Genomic DNA, 14,867 nt, shown 5'->3' with positions numbered 1-14,867 from the left:
CATGGTAGTGGGAGCGGGGAGGAAACCTTTAGGAACTAGAGGAAGGTTGTATTTCTCATCATTGTTACATCGCACCGTTACTGGCTCATCTCCTCCCCTAGACCCCTCTGCAAGGGGATCTCCAGTGGCCTACTAATGGGCTTTGGGTCTCCACTCCGCACTCCCCCAGACTACTTATTTTTATGCTGAGAATCACACTGGCTGGAAGTGTAAGGCATCCTTCTCTGGGGCCCCTATGTGCTAGTAGCTGCCCCAATCCCACTTCTGACACCAAACGTGTTATAGAGGGGAAATGACACATAACATAAAATGTTTTATGAAGAGCAGAAAGGTTTTTTTTCACTAAACAGGGAACACAGAGCCAAGAACCCTGGCAATGTACACTGAAAAATTTATCATTAAGGGCTAACCAACACAAACCAGTGGTAGTGGTACGCTTGGGGTATTTTCTGATTAAATAACATAAGCAAAGCTCCAGGTGGCAGGACCGTAGTCACATTACAGAAGCGTTTTCTCTTGAAAAGGGGACATCAAATGAGATAAAATCTCACTGATTGCAAATTTCTTGGACTAAGTTTACAGAAAAGGTGTAATTATAACTAGGGTTAGTTTAAGTACTAAAATCACATATTTTTAAAAAATTTAAGAATAAAATCACATATTTAACAGTATGTGTAAGAAAAACTGTTCACGTTTAATCATTTAATCACATTTAATCTTTACTTAACAACATCTGTTTCTAACCACAAAACTGAATTGAAATAAGCAAAACCCTGTTTTCCTGTTCGGAACGACTTGTATATGTGTCAAATATTTTCCAAACAATGACAAGTGGTATTTTTAACTTAATAAAAGAGACTCACTTGGGATGAGAAAATAAAAGCAGACCTTAGTCAGGAGTCTTTAGTCACATCAAAGCATTAGTTTTGAAATACTCTGTCAGCATTACTAAAATATATCTAAGTTAATATGTAATGTTTCCAACTTCCAAAGACAAAGATTGAATTTGTAAAGAAACCTATAATAATAAAAGGCAATAAAGATGAAGGGTTGGGGGGCAGGTATTTGAATTACCTCAGGACCTACTCCATGGTACCCCCAACATAAATTGGGAGTGTGTGCGTTCATCATTCATGTTGTCCAATTCCGGTTTTCCAATCAGTCCTGACATCCGGGGCAGCTGTTGGTGTTGTTTCAGTGGAGAACTGATCAGGGCTATGAACTTCAGTTGGAGGTAAAAAGTGAACTTGAACCCATGACTTCTAGGGAATTTGAGAGAACCCAATAAAGAGAACCATCCTAGACAACACTTTGCCTCAGTCTAAAGTCGGAAAGGATGGTTCGGACGCAGAGGGTTATGGGAAATGTGTCCTGGCTGCCCACGCATGCCTGGTAATGGTCTGTCTGGGCCCCGTGTGGGCATGCACAGTCTCGTTCCCGCTCAGCCTCCTGAAGCAGGCTGATCTTGCTCAGAGCCGCACAAAACCCTGGGTGGCAGAGTCGGGGTGAAAGCACACTACAGGACTGATCACGAACTTGCCATGAACACCCGCGGTGGTGCCTGAGAGTTGGCTCATTCCATTCAAATGAAGAAATTAAGACGGACTACCTCATGGTGTTGTTCTGGGAATTAGGCGGTTGTCCAACCGCCAGGGACTAGTACCAGCACACAACTGTTCCTGAGAGGTTGCCATGACCATCTATCTGTGAGTCTGAGGGCCAGCGATTTGTCCAAAGGTCATCCAGTTTGTGATAGAGCCAGAAACAAGACCACAGTCCTGCTCACCCTCAAAGCTAGCCACACAAAGGGAAGTAAGTACTCAGGGGCCCTTCTGGGAAAGCAGGTAAAATTTGTTTTTAAAAGGAATATTTAGAAGCATGGTCGTCTCCTACTTAACTTTCTGGGCATGTAACCCTATGGATAAACAATACCGCAAGGGACATGGGTAAAGAACATAGTTGAAATTTTCTATATTAATTTTAAGAAAATCACTCCAATAATTCGTCAACTTTTTTCCTGTGCATCAATCAATAGAAAAATGTTACGTTCAGCAATGAAAGTCTGCTGGTTTCTGTCTCCCAATTCACTTCAGAGTCTAATTGGGACACGGAGTACAGTGAACCCTTGCCACTTCGCGCTTCGACTTCCACGGCTTCACTCTATCGCGGTTTTTGTGTAACAGCGCATGCTCTGTCATTACTGCCACTGATTGGCTCATACTGTACACGCTTGATGCCATAAATAATATAATAAATCATAAATGATCATTGTAACGTCCAAAATGTTTTACTGTTATTTTCCCTTTTTCGTTTAATAAATTGGGTAATACGAGTGTAATGGTGACTAAAGGGTGTTTTTTCATGTCCTCTATGCTCTAACAACGAAAATATTTGATTTACAAATAAGGAATCCTACTTCATGGAATTTCATTTATCACGGTAGGGTCTAGAACCGATTAACCGCGATAAACGAGGGTTCGCTGTACTGCCTTTTCAAATACCACAGCTCTTACTCATCGAGGGAGATTGCTCCCTAGCTGCTGTGCTCAGATTTTGGGAGAAGCTAGTTGCTGTATGACAACCATTTTCTTATGACCCCAGGTCTCTTTCTGTCCTCACATCTGATTGAATCTTCCAGAAAATGAATACCTTTCAAGTGAGATTTTTGTTTGTTGTTCACTTTGTAATGGACTATGAAATGTATAGGGGTCTATCCATTAAAGTAAGCTTTATGGCAATCATACACCGTTTTACCTTGATGTTTACTGTTGGCTAGTAGAAGACATCACCACTTTTCTGTAATTGTGTCTTACTGTGGTGCTTGTGTGCCGTTCAGATGTTTGAAGTTATGCCACCAGTATTTCAATTACCAGCAGGGTGGTTCATTTTGGACCAATTTCAACAGAGCTTACAGACTAGGAAGAAGGAAGAGGTCGTTTACTTCTGAGAAATTATCTACTGAGAACCTCAGGAATAACAGTGAAACATTGTCTGATGTGTTGCCAGAAGATGAGCTCCTCAGGTTAGAAGGCACTCAAAGTATGATGACCTCATATCCACCCACCTACTGCCATCAAGTCAATTCTGACTCATAGCAACCCTCAACCTTAGTGGGCTGGAGGGAGCAAAGCTTTCAGGATCTTCATTTGCTGAAGTGGCACGACTCACAATGTGAATAAACAACTGTAGCTACCCATTACGAATGGGAATGTGGCAATGTCTGAAGTACAAACCTAGGTAAATGGAAATTTATCCAAAATGAAATAAAATATCTAAACATTGATATCCTAGGCATTAGTGAACTGACATGGATTCATATTGACCATTTTCCTGGAAGGATAAATTTGTAAAGGAAAGACGTCACAGTCATCATTAACAAGAACATTTTAAGGAGCAAAGTAATAAGTAAAATAATAGTTTATAATTATTTTAAGCAATATTATGAAATTTGCAAAAAGACAATATAGCTATTTCTAGAAATTGGCCTCACTTGTGAAATATTCAGATCTTTGATAATATAACTTGTTTCATTTAAAAATCAAGCAAGCCCCACAAACACGACACAATCTTTGTGCAAAATAATGTGCTAGTTGCATGGCCTCTTGGCCGGTTCATTTTACTTCTGAAGTCCATTTATTGTAGTACTCACTTTCTCATGCATCCACAGGCCAGAAATCAGTCCTTTTGAGTGGAGGAAGTGATGCCCAACAAAATATATATGTAACACTGATGTCAGTCAACTAGATGGCAACCAAAACTAGACAAATGGATATTTTACCCTCCTTGGAAAGTTGAGGCTTGAACTCAGATCAACTACTTAACTCACATCAATTCACTAATTCCCAGGATAGAAAGAAGACTAGATTGCAGTCTTCTTACCTTGGGCCAGAGCCTAATGAAAGCCTGTTAAGGGAAGGCCTGTGCATGTTTCTATGAGGACTAGAATTCCTTTGTTCAGAAGTAATAAGATAAAAGACGCAAATGCAGGAACGTTTCCTCTGCTAAGTGGAGCTGGGGCTATTCCTTCTGCACTGCCAATCTGATAAGTAGTTTCATAGCTACTCAGAAGAGGCTGTCAGTGGGTGGCTGCCCAGGCTCCTAAGAGTGGAGGTAATAGCTCAGCATGCGAGCTCTGTAAGAACTCTGTGGACATTGCTGTGGGTGTCTCCGAGGCAGATTTCTCTGGAGGTCTCTTTGGAGATGTCTACCAGAGGTTTCTCTTGGAGATTTCTGGGTGGTGTCTATGCTTCTTCCCTGCGGGAGGTCTCAATAGGAGGTCTAGCTTGGAGAGGTTTCAGTGGGAGATCTCTGTATGGTCACTGTCAAGGTCACTGTCAACCTTCTATAGAAGGCTTTCTGTGAGGTCTGTATGGGAGTCTCCTGGTGAAGTCCCTGATTGCTTGCTGAGGGACGTCTCTGTTGGAGATCTTTGAGGGTTTCTTTTGGTCTCTGTGTGAGTTCTCTGAGAGATAGCTGTAGCAGGGCTCTACCTGAGGTCTATGTTCAGATCTGTGTGTGATAACTCTTTGGAAGGTCTCTTTGTGGGGCATCTCCCTAGGACAGATTTCTGTAGGAGGTTTCTCTATGAGGTCACTCTAAAACGTCTCTGTAGGAGGAGTCTCTGTGAGAAGTTTCAGTTGGAGGGGTGTCAGAGATGAGAATTCTGTGTGTGGGGTCTTTTGATTCTCAGTTGGGTTTCTGTGGTAGGTCTCTGTGGGAGAGGTTTCTGGTCTGCCACGGACCTCTCTGTGGACAGCTTTCTGTCAAGTATTGTGGGGAACTGGCCCTGCCTAATTTCCTGCCCAACCCAACCTCCGCGTTCCAAGCTACGTGCTCTGTAGCACGGGCAGTTGTAAAAGCTGACCTTTTCACCCATTGGTTAAAAATACCGAGCACTCATTGGACTACAGACATACCATATTAGGAATACGATGGACTTGGCAATACGCCTGATGAACCTTAATTTGCATACGGACGTCTTTGAGAACTATCGCGCTCCCTTTTAACCTGCAGCTGATTGGTTAACATTCTTATGCTTCATTATAATATACATATTGGATTGGATGTTATGCAGCACGCCTTATTAAAATATGCACCTCCCAGTCCCTCTTAACTGCAAATATATACCCCGAGCTTTGCCCAAATAAATGAGCTTGATCAGCGTTTTGTCTTGCTCCACGTCTCTGTGTCTTTCTTCTATCCAGGTTCGCCTTTCCCTCCAGGGCCCTGCTCGTGTGTCCCGCAGGCCGGGACGCTACAAAGTCTCGGTGTAGATCTCGTTATTCTGGTCTTCCAGAACCCTACAGGGATATCTGGAGACGGGAATGAGAAGAGAGATGCTACTTTCCGTCTTCGCTCTGTGTAGCCAGTCATCCCATCTCTGTGTTACTGTTGGGATTCAATTGGGAGTGCTTGTTAAATGAGATTCATTGTGATTTCCTTCCTGCTTCATATAAAAGGAGTCATGTCACAAGAAAGTAGGGGTTTCTCACTGCCAGCAAGAGCCAGGAGCGGAGCGTGGCCTCTGCACTCCAAGGTCTCTATGCAATGAACCTTCTTGATCCAGGAGATGGCATTTATGCCACAGGACTGACAGTGAAGCAGCAGCTCTGATAGGAATGTCTGTCCCTCTGGGGGGAACCTCATTGTCAATAGAATTTCTTTCTTTTGGGGGTGGGTGTTTGGTTTTGGCTTATTAATAAGTGCATACAGTGCTTATAATTCTTCAGGTATTTTAATAAGCATTTTATTTTTTATAGCAACTTGTTAACATCCCCATTTTGCCGACAAACTGAGCCACTCTACCCCCCCAAAAAGAAAACCGAGTCCATTGTAATCAAGTAAATTCCAACCCGTATGACCCAATAGAGGACAGGATAGAATGGACCCCCATAAGGTTTTTTGCACTTCATCCACATGCCATATAATGCAATAATTCAATCATATCAAGAAGAGTTTTACACTCCTTCCAACAGAATGGTGTGAACCCAAAGCCCCACTTCACCCCCCTTTGCCAGCAGGAAGCAGCTAGAGATGTCGTTGCCCAGTACCCCAAAGAGTTGGGTCCATAGCTCTTCAGGGGGGAAATGTTAGGTAGCTAGCCCTGGGACTGGGTTGTCCATTGCACATTCTCAGAGTGTTGAGCTTCTGGCCAGGAAGGAGTGTATACTTAGGTGGGGGGTATACCTGGATTGGCCCATCTGGGCGAGGTGAATTCAATTCATCGCTTGAGCTGGAGACTGTTGGACCCTGTTATCTGGCTGACTGTTGGTGACCTGCCTTGGTGTTTGTTGCCTTTGGCCGGATTGCCTGAATTGCTCTACAGAGAACTCAACTGTTTGCTTCCTTGACTTGCACCCAGCGGCCCTCAAGACCTGAAGGACTGCCAGTGTATTAGCTGTCTCATGGAATTAAGTTGCACTGAGCCATTTGTACTGCTCTATAGACTAATTCGCTGTTTATTTCTTATATTGTACATATCTATATATAAATATATATAATCATAAATGTCGGAGGGAGGGTGGGTTGGAAAAAAAAAAATCATAAATGTCCTGGTTTTGTTTCCCTAGAGAACCCTGTCTAACATACACTCTTTCTCCTGATTCTGATGATGTATATACAACTCTTTTTTTTAAATGACTTAGCTATGGAAGTGTATGATATGTGAATTTGATATCAAGAAAAGCACTAAAAAAAGAAAAGCACTAAAAATGGAAAAAGAAACCAGAGTTGACCAGTTGTTATCATGGATGAAGGAGGAAGGCTTTTGCTTAGGGCGAATTGAGTTTATGTTAATGCTGTTGGAATAATAACTGAATTATGCATGTAGAAGTTGATGAATGGGAGGATGTTTCAGATTTCTGAATTTGGACCTCTCAGCCACAACCACCACTGCCCAAATGAAGAAATTTGCAGTGCCATCTTTAAAACATCTTCCTAATGTGCTGTCCCAGCAAAAATACTTGGATGCGCTTAACATAGTAGAAGAATGGCAACCATTTCCGGGATTTTAAAAAATGTTGCAGAGTACCAACATTTTAAAATAGTCGTGTAAAATATTTTAAAAATACAAATATAAAAATATCAGAGAACCCTGCTTACAACAATGCAACTTTTCAAGTTTTTAAAATCTGCTGTCATTAAGTTGCTCACCTTTGGGGGTTTTGTGGTGGGCGCTGGTTTCTAGTTGGTTGTCTGATAGCTTTCTTTGCAACGTGAATTCCCACTCCTCCACCACCTTCCCATCATCCAAAATTGTGTTGACTTATTTTGTGGCATTGGAGCCATGGTGGTGGTGTAGTGGTTAAGCGCCTACATGCAAGGTCAGTAGTTGGAAACCACCAGATGCCCCAAGAGAGATCGATAGCTCCCAGATAGAGCTAGAGTCTAGGAAAGCAACAAGGGAAATTCTACCTAGTTGCCGGGAGTCAAAATTGACTCAATGACAGTAAGTTGTTTTGTATTTTGTATTTTTTCTGCTGCATTCTCTCCCATTCTTATCATCCTCCAAGGGCGATTTTATGAAACATTGTATTGTGAACTTGGTGAAAGTTTACATAACGAATCATCGGTTTTACATTAAACAATTCGTGCATATTCTTTCATCTTATTCATTGCAGTCCCCTCCGTGTGCAATCATTTATTCGACTTCTTGCTTGTGTTTCCTAGTTCCTGTTCTCCTTCTTTCCTAAGCCTTTTAAAAGAATAAAGTTCACAAAGGTTAGAAAAATACATTCTTAGGGGTTTACGTTTTTACAGCCTATATATCACTATCATCTTTTTCAGAACATTTTCAGTACCTCAAGGAGAAACCTATACACTTTAGCTATCACTTCTCCTACCTCCATGTTCCTCGAGTCCTCCGCAGTGATGCACAACTCTCTATCACTTGATAGTTCTCTGTTCTGTAATTTCATGAAAATGGATTTATAAGAGGGTAAGACAGACTGTATTGCTACAAAACCATAGAACACGTTCTTAAGCAAAACTATCATTATGTGAAGTCATTGTTTCTGCACATATTCTGCATCAACATTTATGCCCCAAACACTTCTGAATCCAGGGTTCCCCTCTCTCTAAAGCTTCCCTGAGTAATGTTCTGCCAAACTGACTGTTTTGGCTCCTGTAAAGATTTAGTCTTGGAAAACCACAGGGGCAATTGTACCCTTCTGATAGGGTCACTATGACTCCCCTCTCCTCCGTGACAGTGAGTTGTTGAACCACTAACCTCACACACAGCCAGGCTGCCTACTTGCATGCGGTGGCACAGGATGGCCACAAGGGGTAAGCAGTATGCCAATTCTGCCCAAGACAAGGCTATTGGGGCCACTGTGGGAGTGAGGGCAGTCTGTGAGGAGCTGTGGCTGGCAGACATCACCCGCACCTGACCATGATGAAAGGTGGGCACTGAGGAGCACAATAGACTGAGTCTGACCGTGGTCTGTTAGGGTGGTGGGCTCACTGAACTCTTACCTGCTCCCACATTTGCCCACAATGGCAATAAAGTGCTGGTTCACAGTTTGGGGGAGAAAGTGGGGGCGTCAAACTTGTGCTGCAGCAGAGAGGAGCTGGCACAATGCACATCTAATCTTTTTCCTCTACTGTGGGACTGTGAAGGCTGCACGTCCTGTATCAGCTGAGGAGGGTGAGGCTTGCTCTTGATCCTAGGTCCGTGAGGGAGCATGGGGAGCAGATTCCTATGGGCCAAGGTTGGACATGGAGCCTAGGCCAGAGATAAACCTTCACTGCTTAAGTCAGAGTTAAGGGCCATTGGTGGTTACTGTTGCCTAGCTTTGCCTTACTTGATTAGACCACCTGATCACTGACAGAACCTTGTCCTTTCTTCTGCATAGTGATGCCAGTTACATTGAGCTATGATCCTGTGTAGTATTAAATTAAAAAATTGGCACTGGGGGAGTGAAGGGCCAGCCTCCACCTGCTGATACTACTATTACTTCTACTCGGATTCAGTAATACTACTTATGGGTTCAGTAATGCACAATTGTACAGTTGAGATATATATGTATTATATTAGAGTCATCGACAGCTTGAGAGATATTACAATAATACAGTCAGACACATTACATGATAGCATTGCTCACTCAGCCCAGCTTGGTGGTCCACGTGGAGAGAGGGGGAAGGGAAGGAAGGGAAGGGAACAAGGGAGAGAGGACTAGAGAGGAGAGGGGGGAGAGAGAGTCAGAGAGGTCCGAGTCCGAGAGGTCCGAGAGCTCTATATTGCTGACCCATGCCTATATACCTTTTGGGGGCATGCCAGCCCACTAATTACAGGTAGAGACATACATCACAGGGAAGGGTTACACTATAAGGTACCCAGTAATGAGGGTGGTCTCTGGGTCTCCATAGAAACCATTATCAGTAGGGTGCAAACCCCTCCTACAGGAACCAAGTTAATGGCCTTAGGCTCCAGAGAGAGGTAACCCATTGTCTCTAGCAGCAGGGAGTAGGGCTAGTGCAGCCTCAACTGATTGCCTTCAGAGGAGGGAATGCCTGCGCATCTGACCTCCCCCCACAATCCTGAACCCAGAAGGGGCTCTGGATGATGCTCTGACAGCCTGGACCCTGCCACAGATGGTTCGTCCAAGCTGTGGCAGTCATGTCGACTTTATGAATAAGAGACAGTAGCACTGACGGATGTGCTTGCATCTCCATGAGCTTTGGGGGTTCAGTCTGTTATTGGGGCTATGATGGCTTTCCTTCATTTTGTTGACCTGCTTTAGAAACCATGTCTTTTTCTACTGGCGGGTCTTTCCTGGTGATATGTTCAACGTAAGTAAGCTGGAGCCCCATCATTCTCACTTCCAAGTGGCATTCTTGTTCTATTGCTTGAAGATTGATTCATGTGTTCTTCTGGCAGTCCACCATATATTCAGTGTTTTTTCACCAACACCACAGTCCCATTGTGTGTATCCATCGTCGTTCCTTCTTCTGTGTCCAGCTTTCACGCATGCACAGAAGGCAACTGGAAAAAAAAAACATAGTTTGTGTCAAGTGCCTCTTAGTTATCAAAGTGTCACCTTAATTTTTTTAAACTTCAGAAAGTTTCTTGGGCATCAGATTTGATCAATATCCTGGATACTTTAATTTCTTGAATTCAGCTGGGACTGGGCACCACTACTCCACAAGCCACAGTGGGGAGCAGGACAGCCCAAGGTGCTTGGGATGCCCAGAGGCATCCCCTTCCCCCACTGAACCCCACCTCAACCCCTGCTCGCCTGACTTGCCAGCTTGCTGGGCTCTGGCCACACAGAAGGGATGTTAAGTCCAGGGCGTTGTGTAGCACTGATGAAACATATAACTATCCTCTAGTTCTTTAATATTTCCTCCCCTCACTATTACGGTTCTTGTTTTATCTCATTATTCTTGTTAGACATGAGTATGTTCATTTGTACAATTGGGATCCTTTGATGAATGAAACCAAGTTAGATAACCCTTTAGAACAGTAACGGAATCAATGATTCCTTGAAGGTATGGGAAGAAAGGACAGGGGTGGGGGGTGGGGGGAGGTAAAGGGAGCTGATAGTAATGATGACTGTATAATCCCACTTGAGGGGAACGAATAACAGTATTGTAGGTAAACAAATATATGGGAAGGTGTAAAACATAGAAAACAGCAATTATATTTCTATATAACATAACAAGGGTTCTCAGGGGGCAGGCGGGGGTGGGGAGGGGATAAAAGGGAGCTGATATCAAGGAATTCAAGAAGAAAGAAAACTTTTTGAAATGGATGGCAGCAGCAATTATACAATTATGCTGGTTCTCATTGAATTATGAATAGTCACAGCATCTGTAAGAGCTCCCAGTAAAATGATTAATTAAAACAAGAAACAAAAAACCTGACTCATGATTTCAAACCCAGAGGCCTCGTTGTTGCCGAGATGAAAGGGTATCCTCGTTGGCCAGCTCCAGTAGGTGAAGTTCCTGATGGAGGTGTAAAGCCACCTCCAAAGAAACCACCCATTTTCTTTTTTGGAACTCATGAGAAGGCTTTTTTAGGACCAAAAGATGTATTTCCTTACTCTGAAAATAAGGGAAAATATGGCAAGTCAAATCAATGAAACGGTTTTAATGAAGGTTTATGGGAAATAGATAACAACCCCAAAGCGAACATTTTTAAGTCACCAGGCCTCAAGAAGCAATCTAATTTGTCCTCTGATGTTGAAGCTGAAGAAAAGGAAACTAGTGTTTCCAAGGAAGTTCCTGGGTAGGAAGAAAAAGCCAGCAATGAGTTTGTGCCTAAAGCCGTTGATACAACTACTCCCAAAGCTGCCAGAAGAGGGAGACAGATAACGGCAGAAAAACAAGTAGAAGCTGAGGAGCCTGGAGGAGGAATAACAGCAGTAGAGTCCGTTCATTTAAAAGGGGGTCCCAAAAGAGGATGGCTTGCAGCTACCGAAGTTAATGTCTAAAACCACGAGGCAGAGCCAAAATGGTAAAACAGCTTTGCCCTTCAGAGAGTGATGTAGGACCTGAAGAGAAAAGTAAGAAAAAGGGCAAGAAGAAAAACAACCTAAAAAGCATCTGATATCTGTATTAGCTCCTGTGTTAGGCTTGTTGGCTGAAGAAACAAAGTCCAGAGATACTCATATATGTGCAAGAGAGAGCTTTATATCAAGAAGTAATTGTATATCGAGCAAACATCCCAGCCTCGTCCAGATAAAATTCCTAAGTCCAGTACTAGCCCAGAAGTCCCTCCTCAGACTCACGCAGCCACAAACAAGCAATGATGCAGAATGCAGGGAGATCACAGGCTGGTGGGAGCAAAATCTTGTGGATCCAATGGCGGTGGCTGCATCGCTGGGCTCACTCAGTTCTCAGCGTAGCGCCACATGTCTTGTCAGCAGAAGGTGACAAAGAGAGAGAGGCCAGTGTCTAGAGAGCCGTTTGTCTCATGGCACCTACAAATGAGGTCATTAAGCTGTGACCTAATTGACAGGCTACACTCCACCCATATCTTCTTACGGGTGCCATGTTGGCACACACAAAAACTATCACAGTCAGTTCCCAATAAAGTGGTTTGGGAGGAGAGAAGAGAGATCAAATGACATCCTGCATGGGACGAATCTGCTGCTCAGGACCTCTTTAAGGTGTTGAAAAGCAAAGGCATTACTCTGAGGACTAAGGTGCGCCTGGCCCAAGTCATGGTATTTTCAATTGCCTCATTTGCATGTGGAATTTGGACACTGAATAAAAGCTGCATAACAGGCATGTGGGTTACAAAAAACAAAACAAAATAACAACAGCACTGCCCCCCACCAAAAATAAAAACTGAAAAAGAAGAGGGCAAAAAGAAGAACAAACAAGAACAGAGCCAGACTAACAAGAAGGGAAGAACGAAGTAGAATCAAAGCGGAAAAAATCACCCAAAGCAGGGGCTGCATCCACCTCTGATACTGAAGCAGGGGCGATCACGAAGGTGAGAAGAGCAAGGTGGGCGGAGCGCTCCCACTGCTCCTCCAAGGAACATACGTGCTGAACGCGCAGCACGAGAGGGGAGCGACGGACAGGGAAGGAAAGCAAGCCAGGGGAGCAATTGGAGATGAGCAACAGAGTAGAGAGGAAGGAAAGAAGCCCGAAGTTAAGAGAGTGGAGAAGAAGCGAAGAAACCTCAAGGGATTCTCGGCTTCAAAGGATGCCCGCTGAAATTAAAAATTCGCTCCAAATTGATCATCTTGACGTGAACAGATGTATTGAGGCCTTGGGTGAATTTGCTTTACTTTAGGTCGTGATGCATCAAGAACCACACAGAGATGATTACAGCACTGGAAAGCATACGGCGATTCAAAGTTCGTCAGATTATCACGGAAAAGTCCACAACATTGTACAGCCAGTTGAAGAATATGTATCTGGTGGCTGAGGGAGTCTCTGTGATCAAATCTCTAGCTGAACACAGACAGCACGAGGAAGCGAATAAAACCAAGGATCAAGGAAAGAAAATGCCCAACAGAAAGCCAGAAAAGAACAAACAGGTTCGGTGACTGTCAATGGGCATTGGAGGTAGTAGCCGTGAAGAAGCAGAGACCACGAGGCGAGGCCAGCACTAAGGACAGGACTTCTAGCAGAGACAGACACAGAGCTATCTCTGAAAGACGGCACACACAATAACCAAGCTGAAGCCCTTGGAGCACAGGACACTCAAGATGTTTGTAATGATTTCTCTTTTTTTTTTTTTCTTCTTTTTTTTGAGTGAGTGAGAGAGTGAGTCAGTGAGTGAGTAAGTGTGAGAGAGTGAGTGAGTGAGTGAGTCAGTGAGAGAGTGAGTCAGTGAATGAGTGAGTGAATTAGAGTGAGTGAGTGAGTGAGTGAGAGAGTGAGCGAGTGAGAGTGAGCGAGTGAGAGTGAGTGAGTGAGAGAGTGAGTGAGAGAGTGAATGAGAGAGTGAATGAGAGAGTGAGTGAAAGTGTGAGAGAGTGAGTGAGAGTGTGAGAGTGTAATGATTTCTCATGGGAAATATTTAGACTGTGGAGAAGGAAAGATGAACATTTTTAAAACCATAAGGTTTGATGTTGAAATCTTATTTCAGGGGAATGAATCCCATTGCCTTTGTTTAAAATCAAAACGCCATTGTTGATTATACTCGTGCAGTATGAACAGCTACATTAAACAGTAAAATGGGGGTGGGAGGGGGGATACACATGGAGAATGTTAATTGTAGCATGTTTTTCCTGAGGTGTGTAAGTTAATGTGTAATTGATAACATAGTTACATTTGTGAAAGCGATACTTGTATTATCTTCCTCCTCCTCTCCTTCCCCCAAATACCGTGGGTTTTGTGCATCGCTTGTGCACACGTTGGGCTTACCAGGTTGTCTAATCACTCTGTGAGTTCTGGAGAAGTTGAGCATTTTTATGGTAGCTAAAATGTTGCTTCTATGTAAGCACTTACCGCCTCCTTTAATCAAGAGTTCATTTTAATCTTCGTCTATAGTGGGCTACACTAACCTACTTCTTTGTCACAAGGTGTAGTCTGTATACCTTTTTGTACGATAACTTGATTCTCAACTACGGTGGAACTGACAATTTTGTAAGGTACAAAACTCATTGGTGATGTTTGAAGATCATTTAGCTTTGTAGCTGGGAATTATCAAGGCTTTACGAGGGGTCGGGAGCGGGGAGGGAGGGGGGAAATCAGGAGCTGAGCTGATGCCAGGGGCTTACGTGGAGAGCAAATGTTTTGAGAATGATGAGGGTAACAAATGTACAAATGTGCTTTATACAATTGATGTATGTATGGATTGTGATGAGTTGTATGGGCCCCCAATAAAATGATGTAAAAAAAAGAAATTAACCATGTAAGATCCTTTGTATGTAGTACGAGCCAAAATTGAAAAAAAAAAAACCAAACCCCCAAACCAACTAAATAATAAAAGTTCATATTTAAAGAATGTCTCAAACTTGCTTTTTTAAAAGTCACGCTCATTAAGAAAGTCACTGAAAAGTAGTTTGTTTTTTAAAAAAAAGTAGTTTGTTTTTAAAATTGGAAATCAACACCTAATGCTTATGCAATAAATATAAGTTAATACTATATAAAAATATAACCTATTTGAAACACGACTTTAGGTGATAATTTTAATTTATATAGCATATGTGACAGGATTACAAAGAGTGGAAACAGATTGCTTGAAGCAAGTTGACAGCGACTTAGTACTTTGATGGTCTGTATACTCATATGGGCTGAGTCAGGCAAAACCAAAGTTAACACACATGATAAGGCTGCATTAGCTAAAAGTCAGCATTCTATTTTGACTATTAGGTGAGAGGCTGGTTTTCAACAGCTTAAACGGCACTTCACGTGTTTTGATAGAATTATGGGGAAATGGGATAAAGAGCGAATGTAAAGTCTAT

The 14,867-nt window shown here is 42.9% G+C and overlaps 1 pseudogene; it reads left to right on the top strand.

Annotated features, from left to right (window-relative positions):
• Positions 1-10,392: 10,392 nt before the first annotated feature.
• Positions 10,393-13,024, top strand: LOC101655811 (annotated as a pseudogene).
• The last annotated feature ends 1,843 nt before the right edge of the window (positions 13,025-14,867 follow it).

Source organism: Echinops telfairi, unplaced genomic scaffold (genome assembly GCF_000313985.2).
Source record: "Echinops telfairi isolate 266 unplaced genomic scaffold, ASM31398v2 ScPeMD7_24;HRSCAF=84, whole genome shotgun sequence".
Classification (NCBI taxonomy): domain Eukaryota; kingdom Metazoa; phylum Chordata; class Mammalia; order Afrosoricida; family Tenrecidae; genus Echinops; species Echinops telfairi.
The sequence above is the reverse complement of the archived record's forward strand: the minus strand, read 5'-3'. Positions and strand labels throughout refer to the sequence as shown.